The 27,826-nt window shown below is 45.6% G+C and overlaps 1 protein-coding gene and 1 long non-coding RNA gene across 6 annotated transcripts in view; one reads left to right on the plus strand and one right to left on the minus strand.

Moving 5' to 3' along the window:
• LIPC (lipase C, hepatic type) overlaps window positions 1–27,826 on the plus strand; it is a 181,688-nt gene that overhangs the window by 65,947 nt on the left and 87,915 nt on the right. The window lies entirely within an intron of this gene.
• The window catches only part of LOC122705188, a 42,294-nt gene continuing 36,561 nt past the window's right edge, over window positions 22,094–27,826 (minus strand). Inside the window, exons 2-4 of the long non-coding RNA XR_006344051.1 lie at window positions 25,649–25,764; window positions 22,941–23,049; window positions 22,094–22,512 (exon numbers count right to left, since the gene is read on the minus strand). This is a non-coding gene — a long non-coding RNA (uncharacterized LOC122705188). The remainder of the gene's footprint in view (window positions 22,513–22,940; window positions 23,050–25,648; window positions 25,765–27,826) is intronic.

Genomic DNA, 27,826 nt, shown 5'->3' on the forward strand with positions numbered 1-27,826 from the left:
CAATAAACTACATTATTGCCATGGCTCCTAAGTTCTAAGGATCTAGTTATTTTAAGTACTTTGTTGTCTATCTTGACCAAACTCTCATCACAGGAGACAAACAGGCTGCAAAGACCAAAATTCTTCTCTGGTTTATACTGTCAGGGAGAAAGAAATTTTCCTATCCTTTTAGGTTCTTCTGGCTAGTCTAAGAATTAAATTGACAGGAGATACATTAACAGAAGAAAATCAAATGAAAGTTTAATAATGTGTACATGGTAGAGACCCAAGAAAACAGAGTAACTCACCAAAATAGCTAAAGTCCTCATTTTAAAAACTGTCTTTAATCAAAGACAAAAATGTATATTGGGTTTAGTGGTTTGGGACTTCAAAGGACAAGAAGGCCATTCACTTGAAAATGGAAAAGCAAATGTCGTAAATAAATGTTTGCTGGGCCACCACAGAGACAATGGATGGAGTGGACTCTGGTCTGTAAGCCCTGCTGTTTCCCCCACCACACCTAGCCAGGTCTCTGGTGTTAGCTCTATTTCAGGAATAGGTCCTCTATCTAAATCTTTTAGGCAGTTAGGGAGAAAGTTCAAGTTTCTTCCTGAGTCTTTGGGCATTGATTGTTTTCAGCTCAAAATAATCTGCCTGCCAGACTTTCGGGGGTGGGAAACTTTGCTCCCCTACAGTACCCATTAGGTCAGAGCCAACCAGTTCGTCTGTTGTTTGGGTTACTTGCTGCTAAACACCTCATGATCTTGTCCACCTCAAAGGTCATCTTCTATTTTTCTGCGTATTCACATGGCCCCATTTCATCATTACCAGAGGCTAAGCATCTTAACTCCTAAGATACATATGGATTCTTGCTTCTCTTACCAGATCAAATAAAACTCTTATAATTGTTGCAATTACTGAGTAAGGTCATTTTTCATAACTCTTCATTCAGAAAATGATCTGAATTTTTGTGATGCCTTTATTCCAATGAATAACAGTTACAGATTTCAAAGCACTTTTTAGGCATCCGTTGCCTTATCAGACCCCTCACACAATCCCATTTCCTTTTTATCATAAAGTAGTTTAGGTTTCCCTCGTGGTTCCAAGGTAAAGAATCTGCCTGCAATGAAGGAGACGTAGATCAGATCCCTGGGTCAGGAAGACACCCTGGAGAAGGACACGGCAACCCATTCCAGTATTCTTGCCTGGGAAATCCCATGGACAGAGGAGCCTGGCGGGCTACACTCCAGGGGTTCACAAAGAGTTGGACACGACTTAGCAGCTAAACAACAAGTTTGTTACACAATATTCCTGTGAAAAGTCAGAGTGTTAGTCACTCAGTCGTGCCCTTCTCTGCTACCCCATGGATTGCAGCCCACCAGGCTCCTCTGTCCATGGAAATCTCCATATGTAAATGACACAACATTCCTACCCATGTGTAAAAGTTATAACAAATTTTCTTCTAATAAAATTCAGCATGAAACGTTATCAAATTCTTTCTGATAATCAATTTTTTTTTCATTCATTGTACCCCTACCCAAACAACTGCTTGCCTGGGGAAAGAAATCTAGTAGACCTTTAAAGCATGGATCCAGCTTCAAGGTCACGCCTGGATCTAAGAGCTGCAATGATCAGGGATCACCTGTCCCACTCACTCAGCCATGAACATGGGGTCTTGTTCCCAGTGACCCAAAGACACTCATCTCTCCAGGGCTTCCTGGTTCGAGGTGCAGAACCTTTGATTATAGGCTCCTTAACTCTGCAAGTTCCCCTGAGTAGCACCTCAGCTCATGGTTTCTGATTTGCACATATTGGGTCCCACTGGATGACTTTTCCTGATGTCTCTCATAAGCATTTTTTTCTTGCTTCAAAGAGCCCTTTCCCCAAGATGGCTGCTTTGACTTTATGAATTGTTGCCAGCTTTTGTGATCTGCTGCCAGGTTCCCAGGAGGCAGCTTTCCTGGGCTTCAGTCAGCCTGTTACAGAGGCCTCTGGTCTTCCTGCCGGCTGTTTGTTCTGCTCCTTTTTCCCCCTAATTAATGCCTACGTCTTAACTGAGTGGCCCGTTCTCAAACAGAGTTACTGAGTGATTGATGTGTTTGGTTGTGTTTTCTCTTGGAACCCCTCCCGATCTGCCCAGACTTGAATTAATTGGGGTTTGCTCACTGTTGCAGAGTGATTCGCCCACCAGGTATCCCTTACATCAAGCCCTGCTCACCACTCAGAAAAACCACAGCTAGATACTGCTTGGCAGGTCTTAGTGCTTACAGGGTTTCCAACTGAGGGTTAAGGATAGCTCAGTGGTTGACAGCTTGAACTCTGAGGTTGGCCAGAACAGCCTCTGACTCAACACTCCTAACAAGGTACTGAAGCTGCCTAAACTTCATTCTCTGAGCCTATAAGAATAAGAGGACCTACTTCACAGAAATGTTGAGAAAAATAATCAAAAGTATGCATGGAGAACGTTCAGTTCAGTTCAGTCACTCAGTCGTGTCTGACTCTTTGCGACCCCATGAATTGCAGCACGCCAGGCCTCCCTGACCATCACAAACTCCTGGAGTTTATTCAAACTCATGCCCATCGAGTTGGTGATGCCATTCAGCCATCTCATCCTCTATCGTCCTCTTCTCCTCCTGACCCCAATCCCTCCCAGCATCAGGGTCTTTTCCAATGAGTCAACTCTTCACATGAGGTGGCCAAAGTATTGGAGTTTCAGCTTCAGCATCAGTCCTTCCAATGAATACCCAGGACTGATCTCCTTCGGGGTGGACTGGTTGGATCTCCTTGCAGTCCAAGGGGCTCTCAAGAGTCTTCTCCAACGCCACAGTTCAAAAGCATCAGTTTTTTAGCGCTCAGCTTTCTTCACAGTCCAACTCTCACAGCCATACATGACCACTGGAAAAACCATAGCCTTGACCAGACGGACCTTTGTTGGCAAAGTAATGTCTCTGCTTTTTAAAATGCTATCTAGGTTGGTCATAACTTTCCTTCCAAGGAGTAAGCGTCTTTTAATTTCATGGCTGCAGTCACCATCTGCAGTGATTTTGGAGCCCAAAAAAATAAAGTCTGACACTGTTTCCACTGTCTCCCCATCTATTTCCCATGAGGTGATGGGACCAGATGCCATGATCTTAGTTTTCTGAATGTTAAGCTTTAAGCCAACTTTTTCACTCTCCTCTTTCACTTTCATCAAGAGGCTTTTTAGTTCCTCTTCACTTTCTGCCATGAGGGTGGTGTCATCTACATATCTGAGGTTATTGATATTTCTCCCGGCAATCTTGATTCCAGCTTGTGCTTCTTCCAGACCAGCGTTTCTCATGATGTACTATGCATATAAGTTAAATAAGCAGGGTGACAATATACAGCCTTGACGTACTCCTTTTCCTATTTGGAACCAGTCTGTTGTTCCATGTCCAGTTCTAACTGTTGCTTGCTGACCTGCATACAGGTTTCTCAAGAGGCAGGTCAGGTGGTCTGGTATTGGTATTCCCATCTCCTTCAGAATTTTCCACAGTTTACTGTGATCCTTGGAGAACGTTCAGTACCTGGCAAATTCCAAATGAAATGTATTACTGATTATCCCACTCAAACCTTGAAGATAGGTAAATAGTCCATCTTACCCCCAGATAATGGACAAAAACACTGAGCTCAGAGAGGGCACATGCTCACCCGAGGCCACGGTCTGTGCATGAGTCATGGCAAAGCCAGGACCGGAATCCAGGTCCTCCACTTCCTGGACTCACACTCTTTCCACTTCACCAGCAATACCTCTCAGGGCCAAGACCTGTGTCCTCTACAACAGTGGTTCCCAAAGTGTGGCCCCCAGACCCATTGCATCAGCATCACCTGGGAACATGTAAGATGTGTCAGTTTGGGGGTCCCAGACCTAACGAATAAGAAACTCTCAGGATGAGGCTCAGTAATAGAGGCTTTAGCAAGGCCTCCAGGGGACCCATGCACACTCAAATTTGAGAACCCCTGCTTTGGAATAATAATGTCTCTCTTGATCTAACCCCTGAGATGGGGTGGTCCATAAACCCCAATATGATTCCCAACCTGAGTTATCCTTTCCAGCTCTGTGATATTATCCTCGCCAAGAGTTTGTGGTTAATACCTACTGACAATGTTCAACAGTGTTGTGGTTCTCAGGTCTGGACAAACATTAAAATCACTTAGGGAACTTTTAAAATAACACAAAGGCCCACTGCAGAGCAGTTAGAGTTTAGCTTAGATTGAGAACTCCAGCAAAAGAGCTGCCCTGTACAGACTCCATGGAACTGTGCTGGGCTTGAGACATTAAAGCCACGTTAAGGCTTGTGTGCTTTACAATCCACTTTCATTATATTGGTTTCTTTCCTTCCTGTGAACCTTGGCTCCTCTGCCTGCTCAAGCCCTCCACCTGGCACCTACTTATTTGCACAGCTGCTAGAATTCACACAGAGGTGTTGACTTAGTATATCTCAGCTGTGCTGCCCCTGTCCACACCCAGGGCTGTCCTGCTTGATCTAAAAGGTCATGACAAGGTATGATAAACATTAAGCATTGACTCACTATTGTTCCTATTTTTCTTCTAATAACTTAGAAAGGATCAGAGAAAACTGTTTTATGATCATGTTGGAGTATTAAGGATTCTAAGCTCATTTCCAGGCCAACCAGCGTCACAAGCATACACATAGTTACGGTTACAAAGAGCACAGTATAAGTCTTTTTGACCCTCTCATTGGATGGGAGCATCTGGCTTGGGCCCAAGGCCTTCTCTTCCAAAACTCTATGGATTGAAAATCAGTTGCTTTCTAAAAGGGCCAGCCCCATTGCCCACCTGGCTCAGATAAGGAGGCTGGGTAGCTTGGGGTTGCATCACTCACTGCAGGAGGCCTGGCCACCATCTTTACAGCCTAGAGCAGAGAAAGATGCTAGTCTTTACAGGAGCCTCTCCATAGAAGTGACCCACCCACTAGTAAAATTCTAGTTATTATCATAGAAGTGGATTCTAGTTATTAATGAATACGGCTTCTGGAGAAGAAACAAACCAAAAAAAAAAAAGAACAGGGAAAAAGGCAGATACTCCGTTCCCAGCACATCCCAAGGAGAATCAAGGAGTTGGTGACATTGAAGACTGTACAGACCAACGAGAAGAGCTTCTGTCTACCCATAGCAGAGCCAGGCTGTATGAGGCCAAAGCCCCAGATTGTTGGAGGCAGGGAGAAAAGGTTCACTTTAAGAAAAAATAAAACAAAATTACAAATATAAAATTAGACATGAAAGTACAAAAGACAGCTTGTAAGTGAGGGCCTAAGCTTAAACTTCATTTGCTGGGACTTCCCTGGTGGGGAGTGGCTTCCCAGTGGCTAAGACTCCAAGTCTCCAATGCAGGGGGCCCAGGTTCAATGCCTGGTCAGGGAACGAGATCCCACATGCCGCAATTTAGAATTCACCTGCTGCAACTAGAGATCCCGCATGTCGCAACGAAAAAAAGATCCCACCTGCCACAACTAAGACTGAGCACAGCCAAATAATATTTTTTTAAGTTTCATTTGCTGCAGAATAAATTCACCTCTACCTAGGCTTTATCTTTTAAATTGATCTGGACTTTTTTAAATCACAAAAGTGATTGAGAGTGCTCAAATAATGGAGTTTACACCATTTACATGCAAGGATCCTGCATATATCAAATACCCAGTATCATATCTTGATCACCTCTCAGTAAACATCTTTCCCAAATGCTAGATGACTTTCCACCTCCTCAGTATGTTCAAGGAATATGTTCTTTGACTTTTAAGAATAAAGGGTATTCAAAGGTACAAACACAAAGACAAGCTTTTAATTTATTGACTTTATTTTTATTAGGCAACATAGTCACACGGTTCACTGTTCAAAAGGTACAAAAGGGTATACAGTGATCAAGTCTGAGTAAGTAGAATGCATTTTTATGGACTTCCCTAGTGCTCCAATGGCTAAGAATCCACCTGCCAAGGCAGGAGACACAGGTTCAATCCTTGGTCTGGGACGAAACTAAATGCTGTAGGGTCACTAAGCCCACGCACCAAACTACTGAGTCCATGTGCCCTAGAGCCCGAATGCTGCAACAAAATACGCCACTGCAGTGAGAAGCCCATTCACTGCAGCTAGAGAAAGACAGCACGCAGCAATAAAGACCCAGTAGAGCTAAATAAAAGAAAAAAATGTACTTTTTCTATAAAAAAGTAAAATTAAAAAAAACAAAAATACAGAAAGAATCACATTTAACCCCATGATCCAAAGTCAAAACTTAAGATCTATCTAACACATTCCAACTACAAGTAGATAAAGGTGGAGGTTTATTCTTTTGTCTGCTTGCCTTTCAATTTCCTAACACCTAACACCTCTCTAGTCTTCTAAGCAAGGGGGGGAGAAATGGGCTTCCATAAAGAAAGGCAGAAATAATTGAAGCATGGCAGGATTTTGTGGGGAAAATCATAAACTTTTGAAATGCACAGAGGCCTCAGCACATATCCAGTGATCTAGGAGTCTAGGCCAAAGATATAAATGGCTTTCAGTTCAAGTACCAATTCCATTCCATCAGAGATGACTGCTGTATGGAGGATTGTAAGATGATACTAGGCGTGGTATAGAAGAATGACTAACAATCCATTAGCCATATCAGTTATGGATATGTGACTGATATATGTGACTGATTATGTGACCAGTCATGGTCACAGAAGGGCAAAGAAATGATCTGAATGCCGCACATATGTCATAGTGATGTAGTGGGTTAAACAGTGACTAAAGAAGTATTTAGAGTCAGTCCTCCAAAAGTTCAACTAAACGAATGAATTAAACCAAACAGAATGAAAGACTACCCAATCCTCAATGTGTAGAGAGGCTTAGGAAAGGCAGGCTGCCTAAGGGTGGGCCTCCAGCCTCCGCATCCCCTCACCCAATCCTATCTGTCCTTCTTGGTAACTCTCTCCCTGTAGCCCTTTCCCTCCTCAGTCTCCTTGGGCTCCCCTCCTTCTGCCTCTTGCCCATCTCCCCACTGAAGCTCCCTGGTGGCAGAGGCCCAGTTGTGTACATCTCATTAGCTTCCTTTATGCCTTGCACAGCATCCCTTGCAGACTATGAACTTTCCATATTTGCCCAATGCACTTAAGTTCTTTTTCATGGAGAAAGCAAGAGAATTCCAGAAAACATCTACTTCTGCTTCACTGACTATACTAAAGCCTTTGACTGTGTGAATCACAACAACTGGTGGGAAATTCTTAAAGAGATGGGAATACCAGACCAAGTTACCTGCCTCCCAAGAAACCTGTACACAGGTAAAGAAGCAACAGTTAGAACCTTACATTGAACAGTGGATCAATTCAAAATTGGGAAAGGAGTACAACAAGGCTGTATATTGTCACCCTGCTTATTTAACTTATATGCAAAGTATATCATGTGAAACGCCAGGCTGGATGAATTACAAGCTGGAATCAAGATTGCCAGGAGAAAGAGCAACAACCTCAGATATGCAGATTATACCACTCTAATGACAGAAAGTGAAGAGGAACTAAAGAGCATCTTGATGGAAATGAAAAAGCTGGCTTGAAGGTCAGCATTCAAAAAACTAAGATCATGGTATCCAGTCCCATTACTGCATGGAAAAAGTGGAAGCAGTGACAGATTTTATTTTCTTAGGCTCCAAAATCACTGTGGATGGTGACCACAGCCATGAAATTAAAAGACACTTGCTCCTTGGAAGGAAAGCTAGGGCAAACCTAGACAGCATATTAAAAAGCAGACACATCACTTTGCTGATAAAGGTCGGTATAGTCAAAGCTATGGTTTTTCCAGTAGTCATGTACAGATGTGAGAGTTGGACCATAAGGAAGGCTGAGCACCAAGAATTGATGCTTTTGAACTGTGGTGCTGGAGAAGACTCTGGAGAGTCCCTTGGACTGCAGAGAAATCAAACCAATCAATCCTAAAGAAAATTAACCCTGAATATTCATTGGAAGGTCTGATGCTGAAGCTCCAATATTTTGGCCATCTGATTCAAAGAGCCAACTCACCGGAAAAGACCCTGATGCTGGGAAAGATTGAGAGCAGGAAGAGAAGGGGGCAGCAGAGGATGAGATGGTTAGATAGCATCACTGACTCAATGGACATGAATCTGAGCAAACTCCAGGAGATAGTGGAGGACAGAGGAGCCTGGCATACTGCAGTCCATGAGGTCCCAAAGAGTCGGACCTGACTTAGTAACTGAACAACAACAGCAACACTTAAGCTCTCTGGGCTCCTAAAGCTGTTGGGCTACCCTCCTCAGCCCCTCAGACATTTGCTCGATACTTATTTTGCATTCAGAGTTGAAGAATATCTAGCTTCTTCCTTCAAGGGGCTCATAGTCTAAGAGGGGAATAAAGCACATATATAAATCATTACAAGTTAATATTAAATTATAAAACTATAAATGTTTGAAGTTTACAATGTAATTATAATTAAATCATTATACTCACTTAGACATAATAAGAGCAACTAAGTGCCAGGTATAGCTGCTAAGTATTTTCCCTACACACTGTGTTGCATATAATCTCTACAATGGCCCTGTGAGATTTGCTAATATTATCCTCATTTTCTAAATAAAGAAACTAAAGCTTAGAGTATTTAAGTCACTCACCAAGCTAGTCAATGAAGAAGCCAGGATTCAAACCCATGTATGTCTGTGTTGTTAATAAAAGGGGAAGGGGGTCATTTCAATTTGAGTTTGACTAAGAAAAAGCAGAAACATCATTTTTCCAACAAAGGTTTATATAGTAAAAGCTATGGTTTTTTCAGTAGTCATGTACAGATGTGAGAGTTGGACCATAAAGAAGGCTGAGTTCCAATAACTGATGCTTTTAAACTGTGGTGCTAGAGAAGACTCTTGAGAGTCCCTTGGATGGCAAGGATATCAAACCAGTCAATCCTAAAGGAAATCAACTCTGAATATTCATCAGAAGGACTGATGCTGACACTTTGGCTACCTGATTCAAAGAGCTGACTCATTGGAAAAGGCCTTGATGCTGGGAAAGATTGAGGGAAGGAGGAGAAGGCAGCAACAGAGGGTGATATGGTTGCATGGCATCATCAACTCAACGGACATGAGTTTGAGCAAGCTCCAGAAGATGGTGAAGGACAGGGAAGCCTGGCGTGCTGCTGTCCATGGGGTCACAAAGAGTTGGACACAACTAAGTGATTGAACAACAAACAACAACAAAGAAGGGTGAGTGTTTCTGGTAATTTTGAAACAACCACCACCCTCCAACTCTCCAACACTGGCACAGGGGAGCTGGACAACCAGCTGGAGGGACAGGGCAGCAGCTAAAAAAGTACCCACCGAAGTCCCAAGTACTCAGACCCAAGGCCTCAACCAAGGACAACCCAGCCCTGGCCTAGGGCCCCAGCCCCTGAGCACTGGGTATCAGCTCAGAGCAGAGAAGGCTGCTGGGAGCGTGCGGTTCCTGCATTTCCTGCACACACGCTCCTGAAGTGGGTTTTATGTGACCAGAGAGAGACAGAGAAAACTGACGAGAAATCAGAGATCTGCCAGCGAGTCAGAGATGAACCACAGGAAATGCTTTTGTCTAAAAATATGCCATTTCTGAAGGGAAAACAGTCATTAGAGGGTGTGAGAAGCCCCCGTGGTGAGGAAAGCAAAACAGTACGACTCACTGGGAGGCCAGTGGAACAACAGAGAAGCACATTACCCACCCACTTCCTGTGCGATTAGCAAGACTTCAGGAGGATGAAAGGCAAGCAGACAAAATGACAAGCCACAGACAAAACTCCAGGGGAAATGTCTGGGGACAGCCTGTGACGATGCAGCCGGGAGGTGGGAGGAGAAGAAACTGTTCCAGTTAATATTTTTCTCACATTAGCTGGTTCAGCTATGGATGTGGTGATAGTTTCCTGTGTCCTTACTGTACGCCAGGTGCAGTGAGGGGCTTTGCCTACATCATCTCTTGCCCTCCTTGAAACAACACAGAGGAGGAGGAATGTGAGTCTTAGAGGTTAGGTGACTTGTCCAAGGCCACAGAGCTCACAAGGGACAAAGACGGGCTTTCATGCCAGGTTCCCTGACCCCAAATCTCTTGCTCATTCCAGTGTACCATGCTGCCTCCCAGAGGATCAAGGGTCCTGATTATCTCCAACCTAGACAAGTCAGGTTGGCCTGACTATGGCCATTTACAGTCTCTACCTTATCTCACCGGCTTCCCCACTGGCTCAGCAGTAAGGAATCTGCCTGCAATGCAGGAGATGCAGGAGACATGGGTTCAATCCCGGGGTCAGAAAGATCCCCTGGAGGAAGGCATGGCAACCCACTCTAGTATTCTTGCCTGGAGAATCCCATGGACAGAGGAGCCTGGAGGACTACATAGTCCATGGGGTCACAAGGAGTTGGACAGGACTGAAGTGACTGAACACACATGCACGTATATTGTTTCACATTGAAGCAAATCTGGGTAAAAGGAAAGCTGTCCCCTTTTTGACTCACTGTCAGCTAAAACCGTGTTGCAGCCACACCAGATCCATCTACTCACCCAAAAGTGGTGTAGTCTTGTAGTGGGAGGGTAACCCTTGATCTGAAGCCCTTCTACATCCAGTATGAGGCAACCATCCCTCCTCCACTGAGAGCTCCAGGGACCGGGGCAGGGAGCATGGGAACTTCAGGAGGGAGAGGTGAGGACAGTTCTTCCAGGCACCTCCTGACCACCAGGGAGCACATCCTCTGTGCTGGGAGCAGGAAAGAGCACTTTACACATATTTCTCTTGACGTAGGCAATTGGTCACCATCTTGTAGAGAAAGAAACAAGTCTCATTTATGCTGAGCCCAGATTGAGCATCTCTGGGCTCTCTCTCACATATCGGAGCTTGGTGTTCAGGAGCACAAAGAGCTGTGTCTTCTCCACGAAGACACGAAGGGTCAGGGTGAGGGTAACGGCTTCTTCAGTCCCTCAACCCAAGCTAAACATCCTCAGGCCCCTCCACTCCCCTCTGTGTCACAGTCCTCATCCTGTCAAGGACACGAACCACTCCCAGGCTGGGGCAGCTGGAGCTGGCTGCTGGGTGTCCAGGTCCCCAAGGACTCAGGACCTCCGCCCAGGGGCCAAAGCAGAGAGGCTCCCATCTGTGCACCAAACTGCCCGTGCTGAGGGAACAAATGGTTTCTCAGATGCCCCCTCACACGGCCCCTTCTCATCCCTCCCTTGTCAGACCTTCCCAAGTCAGAGCACTGAAGTCACCTTGGGCAGCTCTCTCTCCCTCCCCGCACATCGGGCCAGTCATGAAGTCCACTGACCCTCATTCCACCACAGGTCTCACAGGCCTGCCTGCCCTGCACTCCCTGACTTCTGTGCTCTCCACACCCTGAACCCCCCGCCCTGCACTCCTGCTCTAGGCCCCCAGCAGCTCCCACTCTCCCATCCAACCATTCTCTGCAATCCCAGTGATGTTTCAAAGAGGCAGATTTAATCACATTTTCTTCCCAGCTTAAAATAACAGCTCCTCACAGCCTCCAGAGAAAATACAACTGAGCCTGGTCACCACGGCCCTCCACCCGCTCCCTCTGCCTGCTCACTGACCCTCTCCAGTGACCCAAAGCTTCCTGAATACGTCCTCTTTCCTCTCCTCTGCCCAACATACTCTTGCTCTTCCTTCAAGACCAATTCCAATGTCTTTTGTCCATCACCTCTTCCCTGTCCTTTCTGCCCTCACATCAGAGGTGACTGTCCCCTTCCTGTTTCCTACGACCACAGCTTCACACTCACCCCAGCTGAGGCACTCTGGAACTCCATTGCAACTGCTGATTTACTTGTCTGTCTCCACCAGGAAACCGCAAAACTGTGAGGAGGTGGCCTCTGTGCTCGGCCTTGAGCGATAAATGGATTTACAACAAAGGGAGACATTGAAGGACACATGAGCGAGGTCATGACATTCCGTCCCCATGAAACAGACAGCCCAGGACGAGGCCCAGACCTGGGCAGGTTTAACTATGCAAAACCTTAGGTTAACAACAGGTACCACCCGTAAGCACTCTCCTTATGCCAGGAACTAGGTGAAGCTCTTTACCTGTTTAATAGGATTGAGTGACTTAATTTACAGAAAGTGGTTAGCACAGTGCCTGACACACAGTGAGCACTGACCAAATGTTAGCAATAAACGTGACGTATCATTTAGTGGACACTTCTTTTAATTTTTAAAAATTATTTATGTGTTTTTTGTTTGCTGTTTGCTGCCTGGGTCTTTGTCACTATGCACAGGCTTTCTCTAGTTGCAGTGAGTGGGGGGCTACTCTTTGTTGTGGTTCCCAGGCTTCTCATTACGGTGGCTTCTCTTGTTGAGGAGCACAGGCTCTAGGGCATATGGGCTCAGAAGTTGCGGCTCGTGGGCTCTAGACTGTTGGCTCAGTAGTTGTGGCATACGGGCTTAGTTGCCCCTTGGCAGGTGAAATCTTCCCAGACCAGGGATTGAGCTCATGTGCCCTGCATTGGCAGGCAGATTCTTAACCACTGGACCACCAGGGAAGTCCAGGGGACACTCCTTACGCCAGAAAGAGTGCCAAGCATGGTCCATGCGTTGTCTCACCTCTCACAACAACCCTAGCCGGATGCTATTCTTATATGTCCCCATTTCACAGATGACGACTCTGAGTCTCAGCTGGGCTCAGTGATCAGTACAGAAATGATGAACTTGGGCTTCCAGCCCAGGTCCATCTGCTCTGGCACCCAAGCTCTCCGAGTCTCTGGTACATCTGAGAGGCAGGCAGCCCCTAGGGCTCATTTGGGAAGATAGCAGGACAGGTTCCCTCGGAGCACAGCCTATGCACTGTCCAGGGGAGACACAGGGTACTGGGAGGCTTCCTTTTTCATCCTATTTATTCTAATCTCGCATTTTGCATATCATCCTCCAAGAGAGACAGCCCCAGGAAGCGATGTAGACTGGTTCCTCTTGATTTCTTCTTTGTGTGCCAAGTAGTTATGCCTTCCTTCTGGGCTGGCAATAAGTTGGAGTCAGTCTCCTCCTTGATGCAGCTGGGTAAACTGAGGCCCCTACCATTACAGTGATTCACACTAAGAATAGAACACTTAGGGGGTCAGTCCATCGGCTGGCCTAGGCCCCATTCTGCTGGCTGCATAACAAATGAGTGGCATGGTGCCAGGAAAGGAGCATGGGGTTAGCCATTAGACCCTCTGAAGCACCAGTTCTGCCAGATGCTAGCTCTGTGGCATTTTGGACAAGCCTCTCTGAGCCTCACTTCCTCACCTATGAAACAAGGCAAAGACCTCCTTCCTCACAGGGCTGGGTCAGAATCAAATGGATGGCACGTGTCCCCAGTTTGGGAGGCTGTCAAATGGTCTGTAATTGCTGCCTGGTAACAGTTGACTCAAAGTTCATTTGGCCTTGAACTACATAGCCTCTGTTTCTGTTGGCTTGCATCGCGCCCAGGGTTCTGCCTGCAGTCCACCAATCCTCCAGCTCATTCTGACTCGTGTCAATCAAGAGCAGCGATGTCTCAGTATAGTCAGTCCTGCACCAAGGTGGCTGGGCTCCCCATCAGCCAGTGTTTGCCGAGCTGACTGAGAGCATCCCCATCAAGTTCCTTTAGGTTTTCGTTTTTAATTATTATTATTATCAATTTATTTAGTTAGTTATATTCTGGTTGCACTGGGTCTTCATTGCTGCACACGGGCTTTCTCTAATTGGAGCCAGTGGGGGCTACTCTTCATTGCGGGGCACGTGCTTCTCACTGTGGTGGCTTCTCTTGTTGCAGAGCACGAGATCTAGGTACACAAGCTTCAGTAGTTGCAGTGTGTGAGCTCAGTAGTTGTGGCACATGGGCTTTAGTTGCTCCTTGGCATGTGGAATCTTTCCAGACTGGGGATCGAACCCATATCCCCTGTATTGGCAGACAGACTCCCATCCACTGTACCTCCAAGGAGGTCCCATTTTCCCTTTAAAGATATTTTCCCTTCAGCTGAAGTCACAGGCACTGGATAAGGAAGCCAGAAGGTTGTCTGTACAGTTTCTTCCAGGGAAGAAAAGGAAATCTGCCATCTCTGATCTTCTAAAACAAAACCTGCCTTGGATTTCCTCTGCCAAGATGTATCTTAGGATGGGGTAAAGTGCTTCTGAGGCCCCATGAGCCCCATGATAGCTGAAGAAAGAAGTGAAAGAATGAAGCAGGGCTGAGACAACCACCTTAATTCAGAGGCTAGGCCCCAAGTTTCCAGAAATCCCACTTAGCAGCTCATCCACATGGACCAGCCCTTGGGGACAGAGCTGGAAAAGGCTGGGAGAGAGGAGATGAGAGTGGGGCCCACAGACATTTTACAGGCTTTTGAAATCTATTAATTTGGGGGAAATATTCTCTATGTCATCATAAAGGGCACAAAACTCCACAATGAGGAAAATAAAAGGTTTGACAATCATTGGTAATGTGTCCCCTTTAAGCTTGTAGAAGACTTATGTCTACCCTGACCGCCCCTGTTGGAAGTTCCCACAGAGTCTCAGAGATGGATGATGTAGAAGTTAAAAAACGCCTGTGTTTTCTGCCTTGCCTTAATTTATGGATTTTCCCAGGGAAGCAGTGATTGAATTTCATTTTGGGAATAAAATACTAGATCTCCAGGGAAGCCAGGCCTCAAGCAATAGATTTTCACTTCCCCTTCGCTTATGAGGACTGGCCTGATTCTCGGGGAAAATTTGAACAACTGCCAGTGTGCAGGGATCCACGAATCCCTCCATGACGAGCCTACTTCTCCAATCTCCTCTCACTTCTCCCACTCATGTCAGAGGGACCCACACCCTGTACCCAAACCCTATCCACCTGCCCAGGCTCTGGTTTTCAGCTCCTGCCTGCAAAAGGCCCATCTCCTCCACACAACTCAGCTTACCCAAGGCTCACCCATCAAAGTCCTCCCTGATAACCCCCACCACTACCTGCCTTGCTGTCAAGTTTGGGTGACTGATGCCTAAAATCTAAGAATAAACAGTAATTATAAAAGCTTGCATTTCCTGAGCTGAGTATCAGGTAGTTTTCTCCTCTAACAACCCCATCATGGCTGTGGTTTATCTCTATTTCATAGATGAGAAAACTAGGACCTAGAGAGGTTATGCAAATTGCCCAAGATCATATAGTTGGTTAAGAACTGACCTCAGAGTATGGTTCTAAACCTATCACCTGCCATCTCTCCCAAGAACAAAGCTTTCAGACCATAGACCACTTCTACCCTGCACTACCAGAATTAGTATGCATTTGTTTGGTAGCCTTTATAGGGTTATTGCTCAGTGGGCAAAGACAATGCATGATTCTTCAGACCCCCAACAGTAGAGCTCTCAGAAATGAATGAATGAATAAGAAAATGTGCATCAAACTGGAAAGCTAAAGCAACTTTTATAAACATTGAAAGGATGTCATGTCAATGAAGATCTTTTAAGCACCAAAATAACCTACATTCTGATGGGCTCTATGTCCCAGAGATGAAGCCGGAGTTTACTGGACTCTCAGATGTTCAGTGAATTTCCACCTTCCAATCTATAAGACCCAGTTATCTGTTGAGCACTGATTTCCAGTCTCCTAGCAGCTTCTCTGTTCATTATTGCTTGGCAAACAATGTGATTTATGCATGAGACACATACATTAAGATGCAATGTAGTTATTCCAACTGTCATAACGACTAAATTGGATTGAATGGCAATGCACTGATAGTTCAAGTTCTGCAGGAAAAAAGTCAGCCTGAAAATAATCAATTCAATGGTATTTTACAGCATTGCTAGAAACAACTGTACAAAGAGTGCAAAAGGCGATGTCTTGTCTGTCATTTATTAACACGTGGAGTTTGGGTATTCTGCACTGAGATGAAGCCCACTGAAATGTGAAGCTAACTTATCCCAACAAATTCTAATAAATACCTTTGATTGTTCCTTTGTCTCTATCCTTTACTAAAGACAGGCAATTAGCAGCGTTTGCAATATTGCAAGCAAATGAAATTGGGTCTCTGCCCAGCCCGCCTACAAAAGACTTCTACAGCAATAAAAATAATCAATTGGATTCTTCATTTTCTGCTGGGTCCATGTGATTTCCTTAATAATGTCAATGCAGATTGTAATTTGCAGGAAAAAATAAACACCACTTGCATGAGCTGTGAAATTTCAAACCACAAAAATGTCCTCTTTTCTTACAGATTGTTTTGTTATAAGGGTATGCAGCTTGGGCAACTGGAATAGACCTCAGGTCTGGTGCCTAAATTATCCTTCATAAACTGACCTATATTTTATCTCCCAAATGGGTTTTGTGCATTCTTCCTTCTGTACCTTTGCTTTCTAGCAGTTAGCAAGGGATAATAAGGACCAGACAATAAGGATCAGAAAACCAACATTAGGCTTCCAGCTTGGCCACTCACTAGCTGGGTGAACTTGGGCAAGTTATTTAACCTCCCTGGGCCTCAGTTTGCCTCTCTGTAAAATGAGACATACAAGTGTGAAAACGCCTAGAATCTAAGTTCCCCAGGCTCCCAGTAGGCATGCAGGACTTGCTACTTGAGCAAATTAATTAATGTCTTGCACAGGATCTGGCATGTATGTGTGTGTGTGTGTTCATTCAATTGCTCAGTCGTGTCCAATTCTTTGTGACCCCGTGGATTGTAGCCCGCCAGGCTTCTCTGTCCATGGGAATTTTCCAGGCAAGAATACTGGAGTGGGTTGCCATTTGCTACTCCTGGGGATCTTCCTGATCCAGGGATTGAACCCACATTTCTTTTGTCTCATGCATTGTGATCAGCACCAATTAACTGTTGTATAATAACTAAGAATCTGTTTCCCACTTCTAACACTCACCTTCTCCCTTTGGCCTAGCAAAATCTTACCCATTCTTCAAGGTTAGCATAGATTTTGCTTCCTCTAAGAAGGCTTCCCAAGGCCAAAAGTGATCCACTGCCCCCAGCCTCCAGAGACACTTATTGCTGGTAAACCTCACTTAGAACCCAGGCTTTCAGTCTTTTGTACTGTTGCTTCTCTTCTCATAAGGGATTTCTTAGCTGCCCAATTAGATCACAGGTTTCTTGGGGGCAAGTCCAGAGTCTGACTCCTGGTGATCCCTCCAGGTCCTAGTAAAGTACATGGCACACAGTGGATATTCCATAAATATCCATAGAATGACTAAGGAGGGAAACCCAGTCCCTGTGGAGATGGGCAAAGGCCCTGTGGGTATGGTTCTGCCCCTGCCGTGGAGAGGCCACGGAACCAGCCCTTACAGCCTTTGTACTGTGTCTTAAAGACTTCTCTTCCATAGAAAATTTGCTCCTCTTTGCAAAAACCTTCCCTGTGTGTGAAGAACCAACATCCTCATGCCTTGTGGTGGAAGGGTAATTGTACAACCTCTTCAGGAGACAATATGACAATATCTCTCAAATTTTAAGCTGCAAATATCATTTTTAAAAACAAAGACATGGGACTTCCCTGGTGGTCCAGTGGTTAAGACTTAACCTTCCAATGCAGCAGGTGCAGGTTTAATTCCTGGTCAGAGAGTTAGGATCAGGAAAAACCAGGGCATGGAACAGAGCACTATTGTAATGAATTCAATAAGGACTTAAAAATGGTCCACATCAAAAAAAATCTTAAAAAAAAATCAAAGACACACAAATATCCTTTGATCTTTTGATGTGCACCACTAAATGTTTATCTTACAGACTGACCTGCACAAGTGTGGAAAGACATAATAAGAATATTCACTGTTAGGTTTCTTATAGGAGCAAAGACTGGAGACAATTTAAATATCTATCAATAGAGAACTGGATAAATACATTTTAGTACATCCACATAGAGGAAACATCAGGCAGCCATTGAAATGAATGAAGTAAACCTGTGATGTGGAATAGTCAGTGAAAAAAACAAGCTACCACCCAATATGTACAATCTAATCTAACTTATGCTAAAGAGGACATGTGTACATGTGTGCACCAAGGGTCTTCAAAACGACAGCAATGGCTGATGGGGGCCATGGTGGTGGGGAGGAGGGGTAGCCAGAAGGACTGGGATCAACAGCAGAAGGACATTCACGGCTGTGTCCCACATTCTACTTGTACAGGCTAAATTCTGTAGCAAATGCATGCATTATCTTTCTCTTCTTTCCTCTTTTAAATTTAAATTTTATTTACCCTTAATAAGGTAACACATTCACATGTACAAAATTTTAAAAGGTACAAAATAAGTATATGGTAAAAAAAAAAAAAAAAAAAGTCCCTCCTATCCTAGCCCTAGCCTCCTGGTTTCTACTCCAGAGGCACCTAGTGGGAGGCTTTTCATTTGTCTGCTTTTAGAGGTAGTCCATGCACTTCAGGTGTTCTCTTTAAAAATAATCATAATAAAATGAACGGACGGAAAGCTTCCATCAACCTCATCTTCTCTCTCCAGCTAAGGCTCTGTGCCTCTCTTCTCTACACAGCTGACTCAACTTCTGGACAGTGTTGTCCATTAGTATGGTGTCTATTTAAATGGGAAGAGCTTCCTCAGGCTTCAGAGTCAGGCAGACCCGAGTCTTCAGTAGTTACCTAACCTCACCTCTCTAGAGGGCTTCCCAGATGGCTCAGTGGTAAAGAATCTGCCTGCCAAGCAGGAGACCTGGATTCAGTCCTTGGGTTGGGAAGATCCCCTGGAGAAAGAAATGGCAACTCACTTCCGTATTCTTGCCTGGAGAATCCCATGGACAGAGGAGCCTGGTGGGCTACAGTCCATGGAGCTCACAAAAGAGTTGGACACGACTCTGCAACTAAACAACAGCAAACCTCTCTGGGCCACATTGCTTCATCGATAAAATGGACAAGGAATACCTACCTACCTCTTAGTTTGTAAGAGTAAGAAACAGTTCAAGAAAAGCAGGTGGGTGGAGCTACTGTGGTCACTAGAGCTCTGGGCACCAACCCCTCCTCTGCTTGGGCCCACACACCCTGAGCAGCGTCCCTGGGGACAGCAGGAGAGCACAACACGATGGCCGTCCCCACCAAACCCCACGTTCTGGGTTGGCCAAAAAGTTTGTTCAGATTTTACTATAGACGGTACTGAAAACCTGAATGAACTTTTTGGCCAACCCAATACATTCTGTCTCTGGGATAACATTCTGTGGCAAACATCTGCAGTGAATTAGAAGCTTTGTGATGTGACGTTACACAAATGATCAACACCAGTTTTTCACCTTGGGTTTGGGGACCTCTGAAAGGGTTTTAGGGAAGTCAGGAAACTTATTTCTGAGACCTGACTCTACCACAAACTGGTCCTCCTTCAACAATTAACTTCTCACCCCAAGCCTTGCACAGAGTGGGTGGGTGTTTTCTCAGACTCTGGACAGCCTTGGACTCTCAAGTATGGAATGTATTAAGGGAGCCCTTCACTCAGAGAGAGGGTGGCTGGGGTGGAGTCTCCCAGAAGCAAGCATGATTTCCAACCTCAACTATGATGTCCCTACTTACAAATCAAATGATGTGGGTATAGAAGAAGCATTTATTAAATGCTTCAAAGCTAACTAACTAAATACATTCTTCAAAAAGGGGTTAAGTATGTGTAAACATTTTAAATTAACTTTAATTCATTTTTATCATTACTGAAATGCATTGCAAAGAATATGAACTGCTTAGAGCATCTCGCACTCCTTTGTTCAAATGTTAGGTTACTAAAGATTAAGAAGGGACCATGTGTAACAGACATTTTACAGCCCAGCAGCCGCATGGTACAGAATCTACCCGCCAATGCAAGAGATGTGCTGGGATCCCTGGATTCAATCCCTGGGTCAGGAAGAACCCCTGGAGTAGGAAATGGCAACCCACTCCAGTATTCTTGCCTGGAAAATTCCATAGCCAGGGGAGCCTGGTGGGCTACAATCCATGGGATTGCAAAGAGTTGGACAGGACTGAGGGGCTGAGCACACTGGCTCAAAATAGCAGTTAGAAAGAGCTAATCTAAAATTCCAACTCTAGGGGCCTCTGATTTGATACCTGACAAATAGGCAGTTGACACACTAGTACTGTGATTTAGTGACTCTGATGATATTGAAGGTAAAAGGAGATATTGCACCTGGCAGAATTTTCCCAGATACACAAACACACACGTGCACGCGCACACACACATGCACACACTACTAGAGACATAGTGGGGGTAGGAGGGGGGCCCGTGTACCCCAGCCATGCCTCTCTCACTGCTGTACCACCATTCAGCATACAGACTTCATTCCCCAAAATAAATCACACATATAAAGTAGAAAGATGGTTTTCCATCTATTCTTTAAGTAAATTTGGGGAGTTAAAGAGCACAGCTGTCTCCAATAATACCATGCTCATTGGGTAAAAATATCTCTTAGCAAGTTGTCCTAAATCAATTTTTTTAATGAGTCTTCTTTTTTTCCCCACTTAGTATTGGTAATTTAAAGCTCAGCAAAAGAGGCTATTGAAGCAAAAAAACTGACTAATTTTCTAATTTATTCTCTGGGACATTTATCTGTTAATCTAATATCTTAATTCCCTCCATACTTAAAAAGGGCATTTTAAAGTGACATTCCCAGCCATTCCAGATCACTCCTTGAGTTTTATTGTCTGTCTTTCAAAATGTATGCCCAGTGTGGGCTTTGTCCTTTAATACTGAGCTGTGTGAGAAAGTCTCTATGGAAATTTTGGGTGGATCTACCAGTGGTGTTGAATCTACCCTAGAGGGCAGGACACCAAAATAGGAGGATCTCCCCTTGGACCCTGTCTTTTGGCTTGTCATGCTAGTGGGCATGGGCAGAGTTAGGCATGCAGGCCTGCCTCTAGAATATGATTCTATTCTTAGCATTTCACCTCCTTCATCACATGTTATTCCTTTCCTGCACCATTTCTTGCTAACCTACTGTGCACTAAGCACTTTTCTGGGAATCAGCATACAGAGAATGCCTAAGCCATAGTCCCTGCCTTCAAAAGGACCTTAAGCTGAGGGAAGCAGGTCTGACTAAACACAGCATGATAGATGCCGTATGAACAAAATGCTTGGGAGCAAGTCATTTGATTTATGTAACGAATACTTATACAGTGACCTAATATGGGTGAGGCATAGCACTAGTAAGGGCTTTTCTAATATTAACTTGTTTAATCCTCACAACCCACTGAGATGGGTACTATTATTATCCCTTTGTGCTGATGGGGAAACGAAGGTGGGTAAATAATTTGCCCAAGGTCACAGCCAATGAGCATCAGTACTAGGTTCTGAGCCCATACTCCCTGGCTTCCCAAGCCCATAAGTCTACCACTTGGTTACACTGCCTCTCGAAACACCTCCTCCAAATGCAAAGATACTTAACTAAAATCAGATGCAAATGGAACATGCCGGCTGAGAATGCTACAGAGTACTGTGAGGAAGTAACATATATGCAAAAACTTGAATGATGAGCAGGAGTGAACTAGGCTAACGGGGAGGAAATGGGTTGAAAGTCAAGGTTCTGGGTGGGGAAGGAGTAAGACATGTTCTAGGAACTGAGCAGAGGCCCCCACGTGGCAGGAGAGCGTAGAGGAGGGAGCAGAGGAGCTCAAGCAGCAGCTAGAAAGTGGGCAGGGGCCACACCATTTGGCACTTTTGCTACACGTCAAGGGTTGTCTATGGGGGTTCCCCAAGAATTCTAGGAGCCTATCAAAGAGTGTTAGTTGGGTTTCCCAGATATCTCAGTTGGTAAAGAATCCACCTACAATGCAGGAGACCCTGGTTCAATTCCCTGGGTTGGGAAGATCCGCTGGAGAAGGGATAGGCCATCCACTCCAGTATTCTTGGGCTTCCCTGGTGACTCAGTTGGTAAAAATCCACCTGCAATACAGAAGACCTGGGTTCGAAAGATCCCCTGGGGAATGGAAAGGCTACCCACTCCAGTATTCTGGACTGGAGAATTCCATGGACTGTATAGGCCATGATATCGCAAAGAGTCGGACATGACTGAGCAACTAAGCCCACACAGGGAAATACCAGCATCAGTTTTCATGACCTGCTGGTGTGTAGACTGGACTGGAAGGAAGCAAAAGTGGAAGCAAGGACCTCCATGGAGAGTCAGTGATGAGGAGAGAGATGATATCTGTTGGATGGGGGTGAGTGAAAGTGGATTCAAGGGAGACTCAGGAGGTGACATCAACAGGAAATGGTGACTGATTATCAGGGATGAACACAGGAAAGTGTCCATGGTGGCTTTAAAGAGTCTAGGTATTCACAGGGTCGGGGAGCACTAGGGATGGGCAGGCTTAGGGTAGAGTTTGGGGAGAAGGTCCCACACAACAACCACATGCACTGTTCACCGCGCCCCTAGGTCACAGGCTGCTTCAGGGCTCCATGCCTTCATACATGTGGAACCAAGTTTTCTGAGTGTCCTCTCCCTCCTTCACCTGGAGAACTCCCCCTCTGAGTCAGCTTGCACGTCACTTCCTCCTCACACCTACACGTGCTGAGCGCTGGACCAGGTGCTGATGCAGTCATTCTCCTTCTTGAACCTCGCAGCATCCCTGCAAGGAAGCACTGCCATTCTCGTTTTACAGATTCCTGAGGATCACAGAAGGTCCCAGGTCAGCTGGTTAATCAGGTAGTAGGTGGGATATCCCACAGACACCCAGTGCTGCCTTCCCAGTGACACTGAGGGAAAGGTAAGCTGGGCCTGGGACCTCTTCTTCCCAAAGGCACTGAGGTTTCTCACCACACAGATTAGAGATGTGAACCTGGGGAACAATGAGAAGTTCTGAACCCCATGTTGAGGGCTGTGAGGGGAGGCAACAGCAAGGAACACATATGAGAACCACTGGACCCAAAGCAGGTATGCACCATACATCATGCTTCTCTCCATCCCCGGAATTCTAGCAAAGTGTCTCCCAAGCATAGGATACCCAGGGTTCTCTGTTCTTCCTAGAAATAAATTCCAATAAACAGACAACCCACAGCATAACAAAGCACAGATGTTGTGTCTTCTCTCCTACTCCCTCAACATTGACCCTTTGCTCCATCCATGTTGCTTTCTCTTGCCACTGTGGCTTTGCTCGCATCCATCCCTCTGCCTGGCCTCTCCTCTCTCTCCCTTTTGTGTGCCTGAGTGAAAGTGAAAGTGTTAATCCTAAGTTGTGTCTGACTCTTTGCGACTCCATGGACTGTAGCCCCTAGGCTCCTCTGTCCATGGAATTCTCTAGGCAAGAATACTGGAGCAGGTAGCCATTCCCTTCTCTAGGGGATCTTCCTGACCCAGGGATTGAACCCGGTTCTCCCACACTGAAGGCACATTCTTTACCATCTGAGGCACCAGGGAAGCCTGGCTCGGTCCTATTCTGGCTACGTCTCACAGAGCATCCTTTCTACTTTTCTGCTGAGTGTAGGGTAACCGGCTGTCCTGGTTCTCCAGGACTAAGGGATTTCCTAGGTCGTTGGACATCTGGTACTAAATCAGGGCAGTCCTATGGAAACCAGTGGGGTTAGGTGCTTAGATGCTTGGATTGTGTCAGTTTATTGCAAGCCTAACAAATGTCCAAGCTGTCTTGTATCCATTGGTTATATCTCCTCCTTTAAAGTAGACGTGATTTCTCAAGATAAGGTTCTGTGCCTTGCTCATGCTTTTTTTAAAATTACTGACTGATTGATTTTATTTTTTTGGCTGTGCTGAGTCTTTGTTGCTACAGGGCTTTTCTCTAGTTGCAGTGAATAGAGGCTACTCTCTAGTTGCACAGGCTTCTCATTGCAGTGGCTTTTCTTGTTGCAGATCATGGGTGTGTGGGCTACAGTAGTTGTGGCATGCGGGCTCAGTAGTTGCAGCTGCCAGGCTCTAAAGCACAGGCTCAACAGTTGTGGCACATGGGCTTTGCTGCTCTGCAGCATGTAGGATCTTCCTGGACCAGGGATCAAACCCATGTGTCCTGAATTGGCAAGCAGATTCTTTACCACTGATGAACAAGGGAAGTTCATCCTTGACGTGTGTAGTCAGTGCTTGTGGAATGAGTGTACAATGTGAGACCAACTCAGAGTGAGTGTTGTGAATGACTTAACCTTGCAGAATTCTGATCCCCTTCTTGTGAAAATGGGGCTAAAGGTAATCCCTTACCCCAGAGGCTTGCTGTGAGGATTAAATGAAAAGAAGGCATTTGCAATGCTCAGCAGAGTGCCTAGGGCATAATAATACTCAGTAGACAGTAAATAGTAAACAACAGCTATGATTTTTAGTAAGGGTAATATCGATAGCATTGCTTTTACTGGGCATTTACAACTTTTAAAAATTAAAAAACTGGTTAGTCAATCTGAGCATTCCACCATGTTGCTGAAGCAAAAGACAGTCCCTTAATAAATAACTTCTGGAAGATCTGTTATTTAAAACTGTGGCTCAGTGGTAAAGAATCTGCCTGCCAATGCAGGAGACTTGGGTTTGATCCCTGGATCAGGAAGCCCCCTGGAGAAGGAAATAGCAACCCACTCCAGTACTCTTGCCTAGGAAATCCCATGGACAGAAAAGCCTGGTGGGCTACAGTCCATGAAGTCGCAAAGAGGTGGACACAACTCAGCAACTAAACAACAAAATTGTCATTTAAAACAAAACAATTTTGTTTTTCAACTATCAGTCGAATTATTTCCCACCTGACGGTTCTTGCTTCAGAACAGTGTGGCCCAAGCTGGCTGACTAATTACAGCATTTCTAGAGCACATATGATCATTCAGAAGAAACTTTCTCAAGAGCTGGGACTGAAATAAATGGGCAATTAGCAGGTTTAACAGGATTTTCTTCCCCCACCCTACCCCCAGAACCCTTAACACATTAAGTTGATCCCAACAGTTATTTAAAGGAAATTCAGCTGAAGTATTCATGGGGTTTGAGGCAATCTTGTATCTAGCCTGGATTCATCATGAATCCTGTTGTCCAGAGCATCGTGAGGGTGTTGCAGGGAGGCTGGAGGTCAGGAAAGCCACACTCCATCCTCAAATAGCCTGGGGCCTGGGACAGGTTGCTCTGCAACCCAGAGTCTCTTTCCTCATCAGTAAAGTAAGAAAATAGTCTTACTTACTTTAGTCTTACTTAATTTCTAAGGCTCCCCCCAACTCAGGAATCACTCAGCTCTGACCTACCTACTCATCCTATGAAGAAAATTTATATGAATTGGGATCTCACCATGTCCCAGGCCCTTTGTGATACTTAATTTTTTTTTTCACCCCACACCAATAGGTGAGACAGGGCTTATTACTTAATACACTTTAAAATTTGGGAAATTGATCCTCAGAGAGTTTAGGAGACTTGCTTAAGGCCTACGTGAGTGATGGTCAGGACTTAAGTCTGGGTGGGGTTGGGAGGGTGGCAGGCCCAGGGTAACACACAGGGCAGCTGCCTGGGGAGGGAGATGTGCAGGAGAGGCACACACCAGCACCAGTGATGCTCAGCCAGTGTACAACTTCATCCAGCTCAGTGCCCCCAAATGACCAGGTCACATCCACAAAGACAATCCAGCATTTCTGCCAAAAAAGAAATAAAGGATGTTGATGCCGTTCATTTTCTGAAACAGCATATCCCCTCTGGCTAATCTGGAAATATTATTTACAGGGCTCTCGAACGCCCCTTTGTCACTGAGTGGGTGGATAGGCATCACGAATATTTGGCACCGCTGCTCCTCTAAGAGCCAGCACCATTCATTGGATAATTACCCTGTTGTCTTCTCACCTCAGGAGAAAATGCAAGACGCCCTCTTTCCAAATCTGGTCCATCATGCCAGCGGCACTTGTATTTTTAGAAGCTGTTTTTCCCCGATAGTTTCACAGCCTCTAATCTGCCACTCTCTAGATGAATATAAATGAAAACACAACAATGAAATATGGAGAAATACTTTTCCGATCATAATCTCCAGCTCTCTGAACCCCAGGGCCGGGAGTGGGTGGAGCCCTGACTTGTCTCCAAAGCTATGGGGAGAGGAAAGCAGTGAGGACAGGCATCACCCAGGGGCTTCTTGCTCTGATAAATGGCTGCCAACCAGCTATTAGGGAGGGCAGAAGCCCTTGCTAAAACTTCATGTCTCCAGGAGCCAGGAGCTGGGAAGCATAGAGGATTATAATTATACCCGGTGGAAGCCTGACCGCAGCTCACCTGCCAAGCAAAGAGTGACCCCGTTAAATAGCCAGGAAGGAATGGTGTTCACAGGGGATTGGATTTCTACACAGCAGCCTCGAAGTCATTTCTCAAACTTATCCTAGAATCTGGAGGTAAAGGAAAAAAATGTCCTTTAAGAACAGGTAAAGGGATCCCTGTCGAAAGAGAGAGCTGCCCAATCCTTAGCTCCTGACAGCCGAGGCCTCAGGGGGACAGACATCTTGTCTACCCAACCCCAAAGGAGGAAGCTCAGAAGCTAGCATTTCAAGAGATGCCAGTGCCCACCCCGACACAAGAGAAATAACAGTGGCTTAATGCAGCAAGGCAATGCCATAGAGTGGTTGTCGCCTAGGGGTTTAGCCAGACAGCCTCAGGTTCTAATCCTGAATCTACTTCTTACTTTAGGAAGGAAATGGCAACCCACTCTAGTATTCTTGCCTGGGAAATCTCATGGACAGAGGAGCCTGGCAGGCCACAGTCCATAGGGTTGCAAAGAGTCAGACATGACCAGGGGAGTAAACAGTAACAATGTCTTACTAGCTATCTCACTTTAGGCAAGTCTCTCGACTATTTTGAACCTCCATTTCCCAGACTGTAAAATGGGAATAATTATACTATTACCTTGGTTGTGAAGTTTAAGAGACAAAATGAACATGAAGTGCCCAGCAGACTATCTGGAATATATGAAATGCCAGGATATGTTTAATGTCCCTCTCAACCCCATCCCCATACACCAGAAAGCAAATTCCTGACGAATTACTAAGGGATATCTCTGCTAAATACTGATCACAGTTTTGCACCCAGCCGTCAGGCAGCAGTGACTCCACAGTCCTGCCCACTCTGCTCCATCTTTCAGCACCTGGCACAACTTCAGGGACCAGAAGCAGAGAACCGGGCTCGAGTGGGAACTGACCCTTGCCTGACCAGGGACATTGAGCACTGTCCCTCCCCTCATCCTGGGACTGACCACAGACTGTCCTAATAAGATGGTTGGAGCACCCGGACTGTTTATCCCTGTGAGAGCTGATGGTGCCCACAGGCCTGAAAACTGGGGCCCTCTCTGCCCACACTGTCACCCATGGCCTGGGGCCTGGAGCCCACGCTCCGTAGCTGCTTCTCTGACCAAGTTGGATACCTTGACACGGTCCCAGCAAGCAACAGAGCACCCATTGTTCAGCCCTCCCAGCCCCAGAGAAGCACTCTGCCTGCCAAGTCCAGAGGACCCACCCAGATTCTAGCAGCAGAGAGAGACTCCCCAACTTTCCACCCAGAAGCACAGCTACCCTCACCCACATGGCCAGTGGCCCACTTGGCCCTCAGTGCCCACAAGATCCTCAAGTCCGTCTGCTCTGCTATTTGTGAAGGGTAGGGAGGCAGGGTTGGGCAAGCAGATGAAACTTAAACTTACTCTCTGCTCATGGCCATGGAGACGTTATAGGCATTATCATTATTAATTAGCTGTAATATGGTAATATTACTATAACTAACTAATACTGGCTCCCCATTTGGCTCAGACAGTAAAGAATCCACCTGCAATGCAGGAAACCTGGGTTTGATGCCTGGGTTGGGAAGAATCCCTGGAGAAGGGAATAACCATCCACTCCAGTATTCTTGCCTGGGAAATCCCATGGACAGAGGAGCCTGGTGGGCTACAGTCCATGGGGTCACGAAGAATTGGACACAACTGAAACTTAAACTTACTCTCTGCTCATGGCCATGGGGATGTTATAGGCATTATTATTAAATAGCTACAAT

The sequence above is a fragment of the Cervus elaphus genome, chromosome 12, assembly GCF_910594005.1.
Source record: "Cervus elaphus chromosome 12, mCerEla1.1, whole genome shotgun sequence".
Classification (NCBI taxonomy): Eukaryota; Metazoa; Chordata; class Mammalia; order Artiodactyla; family Cervidae; genus Cervus; species Cervus elaphus.